Here is a 15,503-nt window from a genome sequence, read left to right on the forward strand (position 1 = left end):
AAAGGATAAGGTAGAGTGGTTTAGAGTGCTTCTTGGTTTTGAGGGGTGCTTTGCAGTTGATTGTTTGGGCCATAGTGGTGGTGTGGCGATGCTTTGGAGGTATAAGGAGGAAGCTTCTTTAATTAGTTTTGGGTCTTCTCATATAGATATGGAGCTCAATTTGAGTGGTCACCCAACTTTTCGCTTAACAGGTTTCTATGGGGAGCCAAATCGCAGTATGAGGGAAGTCTCTTGGAGGAGAATTAGATAGCTAGCAGATTCGTCCTTGCTTCCTTGGTGTTTATTGGGTGATTTGAATAATGTTCTTTCTAATAGAGATAAGAGAGGTGGGAGACCTTACCCCTCAAGTTTGATTAATGGCTTCCAGGAGGTTATTTCAGACTGCAACTTGATTGATATGGATTTGGTTGGCTATCAATTTACGTGGGAGAGAGGCCAAGGTACTGATAATTGGGTGGAGGTTCGCTTAGACAGAGCTTTAGTCTCTCAAAGCTGGATGTCTTTATTCTCATCTGCAAAATTGCACAATACTGGCCCTTCTACTTCTGATCATGCACCGTTATGGTTGAACCTGGACTTCAGAAAGAGGTCAGAGTATACTTACCGCTTCAGATTTGAGAATGCCTGGGTTAGAGACCCTCTTTGCAGACAGATAGTGAAGGATAATTGGGGAGCGCCTCATTCAAATACTCTTATTCAGAAGATTAGATGTTGTAGTACTTCCCTTGCGGAGTGGGGGCGAGACATTACTGGCACTTTGAAAGATCGTATTGCTCGATGTAAGGCTATCTTAAAATGGACCCAAGGACGGCGTGATAACTATTCAATTCAGTGTTATAAGGAGGCTCAGACTCACTTGTTTGAAGCTCTTGCCCAACAGGAAATCTTTTGGCGTCAAAGATCTAAGCAATTGTGGCTTCAGGCGGGAGATCTAAATACAAAGTACTTCCATGCCTCAGCAAATAAACGGAGAAGGAGAAATCAAGTAGTTGCGCTTAAGGATGAGAATGGTGTGTTGCGCGATTGGGATAATGGTTTAGGGGCCATCATGGTTGATTATTTTCAGAATCTCTTCTCAGCTTCTAGTACAGAATGGCATTATGTGATGGATTGCATCTCAGCTTCTATTTCCGAGGAAGCTAATATGGATCTTGTAAGGCCTATTGAACCAGATGAAGTTAAGCAGGCTCTGTTCCAGATGCACCCAGATAAATCCCCAAGGCCAGATGGTTTTTCTCCAAGATTCTACCAAAAATTCTGGGATGTTGTGGGTGAGGATGTTATTTACATGGTTCAGGAGTTCTTCACATCTGGGTCTTTTCCAGATCATCTTTCAGAGACAAATATTGTATTGATTCCAAAGAAGTCAGAGCCAGAGTCTATGGGAGATCTGCGTCCAATAGCTCTCTGTAATGTGGTTTATAAAGTGGTTTCGAAGGTGATGGCCAACAGAATGAAGACGATCCTTAACATGGTGATTTCTGAAACTTAGAGTGCTTTTGTACCTGGGAGATTGATTACAGACAATATCATGGTGGCTTTCGAGGTGATGCACTATCTGAAGAGAAAAGGAACGGGGAAGGACGGGTACATGGCTTTAAAGCTCGACATGAGTAAGGCGTACGACAGAATCGAATGGGGTTTCCTTGAAGCGACAATGAAAAAGATGGGTTTTGGTGATCATTGGGTGTCGTTGATTATGAAATGTGTCAGCTCGGTCTCCTATAAGATTGCTATTTCTGGGAAGGAGTTGGGCCCAATTGTTCCATCTAGAGGATTGAGACAGGGTGATCCTCTGTCGCCATATCTTTTCATCATTTGCGCAGAGGGCTTCTCTGCTTTGATTTCAAAATTTGTTGCTGAGGGCAGGCTCACTGGGTGTAAAGTTGCAAGGGGGGCTCCTGTGATTTCTCATATGCTGTTCGCTGATGACAGCTACTTGTTCTGTAAAGCCACGGTGGAAGAGGCATCTCATGTCAAGGAGGCCCTTAGATTATATCAGTTGGCCTCTGGTCAACAGATCAATTTTAGCAAGTCCTCTGTCTTTTTTAGCACTAATAACAACTATGTAGTGCGCCAAAGCATATGCACTGACCTTCATATTCCTGAAGCTGGCCCAGCTAGCATGTATTTGGGACTCCCAAACACGCTAGGAAGGAATAAATCCGTGATGCTCGGATTCATAAAAGATAAAATAAGGAAGCGGATTGAACAATGGGAGGGGAGGTTATTATCAAAGGCAGGAAAAGAAGTTTTGCTTAAAACAGTGGCCCAATCGTTGCCTTCTTATGCTATGAACGTATTCCTATTGCCTTTAGGATTATGTAATGAGATGGAGAAACTCATGAGCCGCTATTGGTGGCATTCTTCTTCAAGTAGGGGGAAAGGTATTCACTGGAAGAATTGGGATAGTTTAAAAGCTCATAAAGTTAAAGGGGGTCTGGGATTTAGAGATCTTCATGATTTTAATAGAGCACTTTTATGTAAACAAGGGTGGAGATTGCTGGCTAATCCTTCTTCTTTGGTGGGTCGTATATTTAAATCTAGATATTTCAGAGCTGGGAATTTTTTAACTGCAGAGCTAGGATCAAATCCCAGTTTCATTTGGAGGAGTATTTGGGAGATTAAGGATTTGGTTCAGTGTGGGGCCCGCTATAGAGTGGGTAATGGGGAATCTATTGATATTTTAAGGGACCCTTGGTTACAAGAAAAAGAAAACCCTTTTGTTTCCTCTCGGCATCCTGCGTTATTGGGGGCAAAGGTCTCTTCTTTGCTGAAATTGGACAGAGACGGGTGGGATATGGATGTGGTCAATGATCTTTTCAATAGGCGTGACGCTAAGTGTATTTTAAGTATTCCAATCAACCCCAACCGCTCAATTGATAGCTGGTATTGGAGCTTAGAAGCGTCGGGTTTATTCACTGTGAGAAGCTGTTACAAAAGTCTTCAGCTGCTCAAAAATGGGGAGGCCACCATTGAAGAGAAAGCATTTTGGAGGGGAATATGGAAGGTGAAAGTCCCTCCAAAAGTGAAAGATCTTATCTGGAGAGCAGCTTCGGGATGCTTACCCACGAACGCCTCTCTTCATCTGAAGCATGTGGGTGCCGATTCGATCTGTCCTCTTTGTAAGTCGGAGAGAGAAACGGTACTGCATGCACTGGTAAGTTGTCGAATTGTTTGGCCGTGCTGGGATAAACTGGGTTTGAGATTGAGGGCTCCGGGTTTGGTTTCCTTTGTTTCCTGGTTAAGGGCTAGCTTGGATGCTTCAACTGATGAAGATAGATCTAAAATCTTCATGTTGTGTTGGTCTGTTTGGAGGAGGAGAAATGACTGGGTGTGGAATAATAGGAAAGGCTCAACGTATGGGGTCTTGCTCCTAGCTGATTCTACCTTGCAGGCCTGGGTTAGTGCTCAAGATCGCGAAGTGGCTCCTTTGCCAAATTACTTATCGCCTGCTGATGGAGCTGTAGTGTGGAGAAAACCAAAAAGGGGAGACCTTAAGGTTAATGTTGATGCAACTAATTTCTTGGGGGCAGAAACTTATGGTTTTGCGGGTGTAGCCCGGGATCACAATGGAACTCTGATTGAAGCTTTCTCAGTCTGTAGGAATGGTGCGATCAATCCTGAATTGGGGGAAGCCATGGGTGTCCGTGAGGCACTGAGCTAGATCAAACGTAGGAGATGGACAAATGTGGTGGTGGAGACAGACAGTTTGATGGTTATCCAAGCTCTTAGAAGTAACATTGTCATGACTTCCTATTTTGGGAGCATTATTGATGATTGTAAACTCCTGTTAAAGGACTTGATTTCAGTTTCTATTTATTTTGTTAAACGTTCTGCAAATGAGGCTGCCAATGCTTTGGCTAAGTCCTCCTCTGTTGTAGCTGAACGTACTCTTTTAAGGGATGATATCCCCTCAAGTGTGTTGGATGTAATCTTTAAAGATAGTTGCCAATAAAGACCACACTTTTATTCAAAAAAAATATATATATATATATATATATATTAGAAAAGAAGTAAAAATTTGAACTTTTTAATTAGTGTCTGTATTTCTATTTAAAAAGAGCTTTTTTTTTTTTGTTGAAGAGATATTTTAGAGTGTTTGATATATATAGTATAAAAACTTTTATAAGATATATACTAATTAATGTTTAAGCTCATTTTAAAACCAATCATTCTAAAAAAAATAGATTGTATCATATGAATTAATATTAATTCAATGATTAATAGAAAAATATGATTTTTTTTAATTCTTAAAAAAATCTAAATTAAAATTTAACAAAAGAGAAACAAAAAGTTTAAATTAATATTAAAAAACAAAAATCTGAATCTAGTTAGAACCAGATTTTATGCCTAAAATAATAACAAGAATTTTTTTTCGTTTCTTTCTAATTTTTATTTTTGAGAAAGAAAGAAATCACATAACAAGAAACTTTTTTTTAAGAAATCGTTTTTTTAGAAGGAAGGAAAGAAATAGTACTCTTATATATGATAATATATATAAAAAATTTAGGATAAAGATGTAATTTATTTATTTATTTTTATAAAAAAAATGGTAAAATATGTATTATGAAATATTCATTAAATAATAAAATAGTTTCGCGTGTTTTTTTAGAAGTCTTTTCTTTCGAAGTTGGTGAGTAATGTGTTTTTTTAAAAAGCTCTTCTAAATTATAAAAAAAGCCAATTTTCATGGTTGTGACTAGGTTATCACTAAGGGCTCAGAATTAAAATCGTGCTTGAGGGTCGTTTATTGGTAATCTGTGCTTGGACCAAAGGTAAGAAAATTGCACCCGGTATGTGATACATGTGATTATGGCGTGGCCCGAATGTTGGATACAGAATTGATCAGAGCTTGAATCTCTGTAAATGTGCATGATTATTATTATGTTTGTGATTCCGAATGGTTGAACATGAACTTGAATAGGGCATGAACGCCTGAGTATGTGCATGATTATAATTATTGATTAAGCATGTTGAATGATTTATATCAGGATATTTGACATATGATATATGCATGTTTGCATTATCTTATTGAGAAAAGCATTGACTTATTCGTCAAGGTCGACAATAGCGTTGAGTGCTGGTCGAAAAGCATTGACTTATCAATCAAGGGCGACAATGGCGCACTGAGCGCTGGTCGTATTGGTTAGGCTAATCATACGCGCCAGGTACGCTTATACAGAGGATAGGACTAAAGAATCCAGGGTGACTTATTAGTCCCATATCCTAGCATTGACTTATCAGTCAAGAACGACCTTAGCACATTGAGTGTTGGTCAACGCATTATACGCTTAAACAGAGGATAGGACTAAGGGATCCGGGGTGACTTATTAGTCCCATATTCTAGCAATGACTTATTAGTCAAGAACGGCCTTAGCACGTGGAGTGCTGGTCAGCGCCAGGTATGCTTATACAGAGGATAAGGGCTAAGGGACCCGGGGTGACTTATTAGTCCCATATCCTAGCATTGACTTATTAGTCAAGGACGGCATCAGCACGGTGAGTGTTGGTCATAATCATTGACTTATTAGTCAAGGACGACATTAACACACTGAGTGCTGGTCGTAAGGCATTGACTTATTAGTCAAGCAAAGCGATAGCGCGCTAAGCGCTGCTCCATATGATTTAGCCTAACCAGGAACGCATCATACGCTTGACCGATCTATTGGTCGGAGAAAACTTAGCGTCGAGTACGCTAGATCAACTCCAAAGCTTGTTATACAGAGAACAGGGCAAAGGACCCCAAGTTGACTCTATGGTCATCTATTCAGGGTAGAGGACCCCAGGTTGACTCTATGGTCATCGGATTAGGGTTGCAAGCCCTAAAATGATTCCATAATCATTTATTTGTACCTGTATGCATGCATGAGTAGGGTTATTACTGCTAGGCATGCTTTTTATGATTTGGTAACATGTTATTAACTGCTTATGAGCATGTTTAAGTTTTCTTGCTGAGCCTTGGCTCACGGGTGCTATGTGGTGTAGGTAAAGGGAAAAGAAAGTTGGATCATCCTTGAGTTGGAGAGCTTAGATGACGATGTGTACGTATGCGGCTGCTCAACCACCACAGCCGAGAGTTTAAAGAGGAACTAGGGTCAAACCCTATTTTGCTGCTTAGGTCGGCAGATTGTAACTCTTTTATTGTAATTAACATTTTAAATGTATTTTGGGATCTCATGTATACAATAAACGTTTTAGTGAAACATTTGTATCTTTGACCAAAAAAATTAACCCTAAATTGTTAATCACGTTTAGTTACACGATTATGCCAAAATAACTCGTTTAGCGAGTTTTGTACAATTTAAATTACACAGTGTAACAGTCCCTATGTAGTAGGCCATTACACATTTACACCCAATGGCCCTCGCCCCATTAGGCAACTCAACAAGATCCTAGACTTTGTTGCTCTTCATAAAATTCATTTCTTCATTCATGACATTGTACCACAATTTTGATTCTTGGCTATCCATGGCTTGTGAAAATGTTTTCGGATCATTTTCGGATCCAATATTGTAGCCAGATTCTTGAAAATACACAATGTAGTCACTATGAATTGCCGGTTTTGTCGTTCTTCTTAATGCTACACCAGCGAGCTCTTGGGGAGTAGGGGGATCAGCTGGTTGTTCCTCAACTGTAGGTAATTCGTGAACAACTTGATCTATTTGAACTCCATCATCGACTTGTGGATTTTCAATGACTTGTTGTGGTTGTTCAACATCCTTTTGAACTTGAGGGATGTTTTGAACCACTATCAATCTTGATCTTGAGGTGGAAGGTTTTGAATGATTTTTCTCAAGATTTGAGTCCTTTGATTGATCACTCCCACTAATCAAGTCATTTTCCTTGATTCCACAATTTTAGTGGTATGAGATGGACAGTAGAATCTGTAACCTTTAAGCATATCCAATAAAATAGCCACTAATGGTCCTAGGGTCCAATTTCTTTTCTTATGGATTATACACCCTAACTTTAGACGGCCATCCACAAACGCGTACATGTTGAAAACTCAGTTTCTAACCTTTCAATAATTCAAAAGGCATTTTTGAGACTGCCTTGGTTGGAACACAATTTAATATGTAACCAGTGATCCTTAAAGCTTCAGTCCACAAGGATCTAGGAAGTTTGAAGTTGATGCTAAGCATACTCTGCACCATGTCCAATAATGTTAGGTTTCTTCTTTTGCAACACCATTTTGTTGGGGTGTACAAGGCATGGTGTATTGGGCAACGATCTCATTTTCTTCAAGAAATCTCGCAAACGGACCAGGTGTTTGTCCATCCTCAGTGTGTCTACCATAATATTCTCCACCTCTATCTGATCCCACTACCTTAATTTGCCTATTGCATTGTTTCTCTACTTCAGCTTTAAATGTCTTAAAGACATCTAATGCTTCGCTTTTGTTGTGAAGTAAGTAGAGATACATGAGTAATCATCTATAAAAAATATGAATTATTTCTGACCATATGCATCCATATCTGGACTACATATATATGTATGTATGATTTCTAATAATTCAGAATTCCTATGGACACCACTTTTCTTAGACTTGTTGATATGCTTTCCCTTAATGCAATCCACACAAGTTTCAAAGTCACTAAAATCTAAGGTATTAAGTACCCCATCCTTTACTAACCTCTTAATCCTACCAATGGAGATATGTCACAATCTCCAGTGTCATAATGTAGAGGAATCCTCGTTAATAACACATCTTTTATTGGCAGCGTGAACATGCATAACATTACATGTGGTATCATTTTGTAAATTAACGCAGTAAAGACCATCAAACAAAATACTATTTCCAACACATTCAGATTTATATAAAAAAATTAAAAGATTTGTCTGAAAATGTAAATTGTTGTTTCTGTTTTCACCAAAGGACACGTGGCAATCAGAAACTGGTGCGGGTAGGACACGTGGCGAAGACGCGTGTCTCTTCAAGTGAGGCCATGCCCCGGGGGTCAGTCCTTGAAGGGTGGATATCTTGAATAAAGGCCACGTCCCTTAGATTAAGGTAGGGCACGAATGCCTCTTTTTGAGGCCATGCCCCGAGGACTAGTTAGTAGTCCTCGAACTCTTTACAAGCACTTGTCTTCCAGGCCAAGGACCTTGTCCTCGAGACCTAGAAGCTATCCAGGTGTCAGCTAGTGCATGTTTGCAGTGTCAGAGGATCGTCTGAAAACCTTTTTGGTGATCCATCAACAGTGTTGTCGATTGTACGACTCAACAATTCGCACTCCCACTACGTCGTCTGACATGGAGATATGTGTGCACGCCCTGACAGTGCCAGGGGGATATTCCCCATAAAGTTGGTAACTTTATGGAGTGGGCCCCGCATATCTCGCCTGGGCCGTGGTCTCTAGTTAATGCAGCCCAATGCATTAAAGTGTATTAATACCCCAATAACGGGGAGAATGTCTATTAATTACAAATAATTAGCATTAAAGGTCCCAGTCTTTATAAATAGGGTTGGGAGTCTCACTGTAAAGGTTGGGGTTTTTTAGAGAGAGAAACCTTGTACTCAGAACAATATAAACGCTGCCTGAGAAAAATCCATTGGAGTTTGCCATAACAAGCTTCCAATCTCCTTAATACCAGAGACTCGTGGGCTAGGGCTCTTTTATATCCTGAACCACGTAAAATCGTTGTGTTCTTATTTGTTCCTTTCTTTAATCTCTCATCTTTAAGTTGATAGCAAAAAAGGCAGTCAACATAAATGAATAACCAAAAGGTACAAGCCTTGAAACTGAAATCAAGTTTCTAGAAAAACTTGGGAACATAAAAGGTCTTTTCTAACTTTAAAATAAAATCACTACTTAAAACTAAATTTCACATTCTTGCAGCCTCCACATGTGAGCTCATCTTGTTTCTAGATAAGATGCTTTGCTCACTTCCCACTGGCTTCTTTAGGTTTTGTAAACCCTACAAGGAATTTGAAATGTGAAATGTTAATCTAGAATCAATCCACCATATCTTAATATTGATATTAGCCATATTAGATTCATAACATAAAAAAGAAATTGGATTACCTTTCTTCTCCACCCGTTGGTTAAACTTGACGCATTCCTTCTTCACATGTCCTCTCTTTTTACAGAAAAAATACTTGTTGGAATCCTTCTTTATGTCAGCTTGGGGAGCTATATTCTTATTTTTCCCCTTTTCCTTCTTGGATGGACCTTTAGGCTTTCCATGAGTTGCCATGTGAGCGCTTTCTCCTTGCTCCATCAACAACATTCCTTCTTCTTGTACACACATGTTTATCAGTTCATTGATACTTTACTTGTCCTTATGTGTGTTGTAGGAAATTTTGAAAGGTGTGTATTGGGAGGGAAGATTGTTAAGGATGTACAGAACCAGGAATGAGTCACCTATCACTACATCAAACTTCTTTAGTTGTCCAGCGATGTCTCTCATCTTGGTGATGTGCTCACGAACACCTTTAACTCTAGTGAGCCTTTATGATGAGAAATGCATGATGATAGTGTTGCAAAAGGGCTTGTCAAAGGTGGTGTACTGCTCGTCGATGGCCTTAATCAAGCCTTTGACTTTTTAATGATGCTCCACCAGTCCACGCATTCTTACAGGAATCTTCGTCATGAAGAACATGATACTCAGAAAGTTGGATCGCTCCCATTTTTTATGTAGCGCGATCTCATCATCAATGTTGGTCTCCTTGATTGCAGCGAGTTCATCATTCGTGATTGCGTAGTCCATGTCCACGCATCCTAAATGGAAAAGAACTCTCTCCTTCCATATTTTGAAATTGTCACCCCTAAGGTTAGAAACTTCGGTTATGATAGTAGCAAAACTAGAGGCGGATTGAGAAACTGCATGAATAAGATTACAAACTTAAGAATCCAAAGAATTGAGGCTTAATGAAACCATGTTTTACCAATGTATAAACATGCTGAATATGTAATCTAATTAAACAAAAATTGCATGTGGGCTAAATTTTCAATTTAATAAGATTGAATGTACATTATGATATATTGATCAAACAACGGAAAAACTTAAGGTTGGATATTTCTATCCAAATAAACTTTATGACAAAACTATTAAATTAATTATCATAATTCCTGTGGGTAAATTAAGAAAAATTAATTTAATATAATATCATAATAAATTATATAAACATAATAAAATCCATGTTGGGGTAAAATTATTATATCCATATAACCAATCACAATTTATGTCAATTGTGTGATTCTAATCAACTTAATATATAATTCAATAGAATTAAAGATGTTGTGGCTACTCCCTAATTATTTAAAATTATGTGGTTCATTAGACATTATGTTTTAAGCTCTACTTAATTCCTAAGAACAATTATGCAGCAACATAATAGGCAATCACTAAGAGTGCTCCTAGTGTGGTCGTCCGAAGATCATTAAAAACCGTTCTAGATTGAGCATTGTCTCAGTTTCGTGATTTCCCATGTTAACCTCAAAAATTGTTTATGTATTATTCATAACTTAATTACTCTATCTAATTAATTAGAGATATTTTATGAATCTTAGTGTGCTAAATATTATTTAACTAATCCAAATGTTAACTATAAGCTTAATATATCTAGCACAAATATGAAATATATCATGCATTAAAACCATATAAAATTATACATATAATATCTCAAAATTAATTGTACTAATAATAAATATTGTGTGAATTAAAACATAAATAAACATACAAATTATTACAATAATCTACATTTATATATATGATAAAATTAATGCAATAATTCCATATATAATTAAATGACATACTTAATTTAAAAAATTATTACTTAATAAGGCAATAAATCTATTACACAATATTTGGTAAATGAATAAATAATTATACTAAAACTTAATTGTAAAATATTAAATGTAATTACATACCCAATATTAGCATAATTATCATTATTGCATGCACAGAAATAAATAAATCATGCAAAATATACCAAATCATAAAATTTGGACATTTTAATTAATTTCCAAATATCATATAAATTACCAAAATTATATGCATAATTAAAATAATCAAAATTAAAAAAAAAATTATTGCCTAAAATAATGTAGAAATTAAGAAAAAAATTTAATTCCAAAAATATTTTACAAAACTTTAATTTTCGGATTTTTATTCCCTATATAGTTTTCGTATGACCCGTTAAACGACAGGTCATTTTGTTCGTTGTAGGGAGGAAACGACATGTCCCCGTCTTCTACTTTCAACCGGGTCAAACGACCCAGTTTGCAACGCCCCAACTCCTGGGACCGTTACGGTGTGCCTTGTAAACAGTGCAAAACTCGCTAATCGAGTCATTTGGCCAAAATCGTGAACTAAGCATGATTAGCGGTTTAGGGATTAAAAACTTTGGTTAAGATGTAACGTTTCACTAGAACGTTTAGCATATACATTGGGATCCCGAAAATATAATTTCAGAGTTTATTACAGAAAATATTTACAACAGGCCGTTCTAAGCGGCAAAACAGGGTTCAACCCTAGTTCCACTTTAAACCTCGGCCGTGGCGGACGAGCAGCTGCATATGTACACGTCATCACCTAAGCTCTCAACTCAAGAATGGTCCAGCTTCCTCTTGCCTTTACCTGCACCACGTAGCACCCGTGAGCCGAAGCCCAGCAAGAAAACACAATAAAGCATGATATAATATCAACAACGATCATAATAACCATTCAGGACTATCAGTCCAAGCAAATAGGTGACAATAGCCAAAAGTCACAATAATGAGCATCGCTCCTTCTAGCCATGTGACGATAGGGTCACCAGGGCTCAACTGATAAGTGATCCTTTCATAAGTTTGATTAGGACAGGTGCAAGGTGAATGGTCACCAACATAACCTTCCTCCCGACTCTAGAGTCGTGCTATGGACAGCGTCCCTTGGCCATGTGACAAACAGTCACCGGGGTCATATACCTTGGCCATAAACATCTGGTCATAGACCAGGCAAGCGCTTAACAGTTCTTCGACCTTAGGGTCGGTCTGGCATTAATGCCATAGAGCCATTCAATGCATATTCTCGACTTAAGCTTGATTAGGACAGGTGCGAGGTGTTTAGTCATCAACATAACCTTCCTCACGACTCTAGAGTCGAAACTATGGACAACGTCCCTTAGCCATGTGACAAACGGTCACCGGGGTCATATACCTTGGCTATAGTCATCTGGTCGTAGACCAGGCAAGTGCTTATAAGTTTCTCGACCTTAGGGTCGGTCTGGCATTAATGCTATAGAGCCATTCAATGCAAAATTCTCGACTTTAGAGTCGGTCCCTGACTAGTCAGTGTCAATCACAAGTAAGACATGCCACCAATCACATATTTCATGTTCCATATCCATAAACGAGGCATTTAGCATGCTTACTAAACAGGTATTAGTGTTATTAGGGCCATGCATAAACACAGAGGCTCAAGCTCTGAACAGTATCATACTCAGTATATAAAGCACGTCCCAAACACATGTTTCTCATGCATCATACGCAACATATCCAGCAATCCAACATGCGCTAATAACAGCCATGCATGTCACATTTAATAGTCAACCAACATGCGTCAAGAATAGCCATGCATGTCATACATAATAATCATCCAACATGCATCATAATAACCATGCATGTCATACATATACACAGGGTGCAATTTTCTTACCTCAAAGTCGAGCTAGAACGATTAAAAGAACGACCCTTGAGAACGATCAACCTTTAGTCCTTTAGCGGTCACCTAGTCATAACCAAATATAAGGTATCATCAATGAAAATGATCAACATAAGTTCCCAAATCAATATCTAGCCTCTGGGACCTCAATCCCCACTTAACCGGGTACTAGGATCAACCCCGAGGCCTATGGTTTGAATCCCTAAGCTAAAAATCACATTTTAGCAAAATTGGTCTTAAGGGCCGCGACCCTCCCCTGCTGCGCCGCGGCGCGCCCTTCAGACAGAAGGGCTCCCTCCTGACAGACACCAAGGGCCGCGGCGCACCCCTGCTGCGCCACGGCGCCCAGCCCAGACCAGCTAAGTCGGCCACACGCACCAGAATTTTAACCCTGTGTTTTCCCTCTCAAACCAGTCCCTCAAACCATCTCCAAACCTCCTCCAAACATATAATTAAACCCCTAGACAACACTCATAACCTCCCCTCATCAAAACCCAATCCTATAATCCATCAAAACCCCTTTGAATCCAAGCTTCTAACAAAGATCAAAAGCTGAAAACCAAAGCTTGAAAACAGAGCACCACCTGAAGTAAATGACTAGAACTCACCTTGAATCCTGTTTTGAGTCCCCTTTGATGGTTGTTACAGGTTCCCTAGCTGCCACCTTTAATCCCCTAGCTCAACACCTCCATTTGAGCTCTCAAAACTCAAAGAAAGGTGAGGGAAGAAGCTTGTACGGGATGGAAGGGAGAATGAGAATATAGGCTCTGTTTTAATATCAATCTACAGCCTTCAAATCATATATATCCTTAGGCTTAAAAGACCAAAATGCCCTTATGTCATCTAAAGCCTTTCAAGCCACTTTAGGGGTATAATTGGTACTTTTAGCTTAACCCGTTAATCATAATTAACGCTTCCCAATTCCCGCTAATTTCAATATCCTCAAACACCAATAATTCATATCCCGTTACCCTAAAATCCCCGGTAACGCCATAACTATTAAATTCACCCCGAGACTCACCCCGAGCCCCGAACTTAAACCCGTTATGACTAGATCGAACACTTACATCTCATGATCGTCTCATGTCGATAAGCTCGAACCAATCCACCTTATAATGTGGCTATATTAATTAATCACAATCATACACCCAAAATATACAATTACGCACACAGTGGCCAAATTACCAAGATACCCTCACAATAATAAATTCCCCCATATGCATGCACCCACCATCATATAATAATATAATTCACGTAAACATGCATATAATCATTAAATACTATAATAAATCAATTATGGCCCTCCCGGCCTCCTAATCAAGGTCCTAAACCTTATTAGGAAATTTGGGGCATTACACAGTTCTTCTGCACTCAGGTCATGTGACCCGAAACTAAAACCCGGTTGGAAAACTCTATTTTTGACGTTGAAATGCACAAATTCTTGCCAAGATCAAACTGAAAATCGTGTCTAAAGAGATTCATGGTGTTTGTTTGCATAAAAAACAACTAAAAATCGATCATTAATATAAAAAAAAAAATCCATTATCGAGTTCTTCAGGTTTCAACTACTTTTATGAGTTTGAAAACTCATTTTTCTTTATACACAATTTGACTAGAAAATATAAACCAAAGTATTTATGGTACTCAAACATATTTGAATAAAAAACTAAAATTTTCAACCTATACGTGTATGCATATATTTAAGTGCTTTGCTTTTATGAGATTTAAAAAAAAAAAAAAACTCATTTATCACCAACTTAATCATTTAGAAAATAAGAACTTAAGATATTCTAATGTTATTAAGAATAAAAAATGATTTTTGAAGTAAAAACAAAACTTCATATATACGGTTTTTAATGAAATGAATATATATATATATGTATAATTATACAAGAATAATACATGTGGTTAAAATTTATGGCAAAATATATATCAAGGGAGAGGTAAACGTGGCTCTTAATACCAAATGTAAGATTAATTTATATCTAGATGCAATTCAGGGTCGGCTCTAATGGTGTGCAAGCTTAGCTACTGCACATGGCCCAATATTTTTTTTTAATATTTTTCAGATTTTTTTTTTTAATAAACCCAGTTAAACAACCCAAAATATAGGGCTTAATTTGATTTTTTTTCTCTCTTATTTAGTGATTTTTTAGTTTTTTTTTTCTTTTAGTGTTAAAAATTTTATGTACAAATTACAATTTTTTTATTAGGGGCCTAATTTTTAAAATTAGAACAGGGCCTCCAAAATATTTAAGACGGCCCTGATGCAATTAACAATCTTAATATGCGGAATAAACTATATAGGATTGTCATAAAATTAAATAGGATTGATAAAATATACCTCCAACCATTGATTTGATAACCTTGATCTAAAAGCTTTAGATCTGCATAAGAAAAAGAAAAGAGAATTAGCGAGGGTAATGAACTTCCAAGCTCTTTAGATGGAGTATGAGAATGAGCAATGAGCTTAGGGACCATAACCCTATATTTATATAGGTGAAACATTCCATCAAGGTCTCTGCCACAATTAATGTCAGAATATATGACAATCAATAGGATATGAAATATTAGGTAACTCAATATTGAGTAACTACCTTAAATGCTGACCATATTGAGAATATATGTCAATTAACCTCAATATTGACTTTAATCATAATTTATTAGAACTATAGTTTTCGATAACTCTAATTAATTAAATAATATATTCTAACATATGGTGCATGTAACGTCCTGAATTTCCTAATAAGGCTTAGGGCCTTGATTAAGAGGTCAGGATGGAAAATTATAGAATTATGTGATTATATGATATTTATGTGTATTATCATGTGATTATGTGAATAATATTATAA

The sequence above is a fragment of the Humulus lupulus genome, chromosome 8, assembly GCF_963169125.1.
Source record: "Humulus lupulus chromosome 8, drHumLupu1.1, whole genome shotgun sequence".
Lineage (NCBI taxonomy): Eukaryota > Viridiplantae > Streptophyta > Magnoliopsida > Rosales > Cannabaceae > Humulus > Humulus lupulus.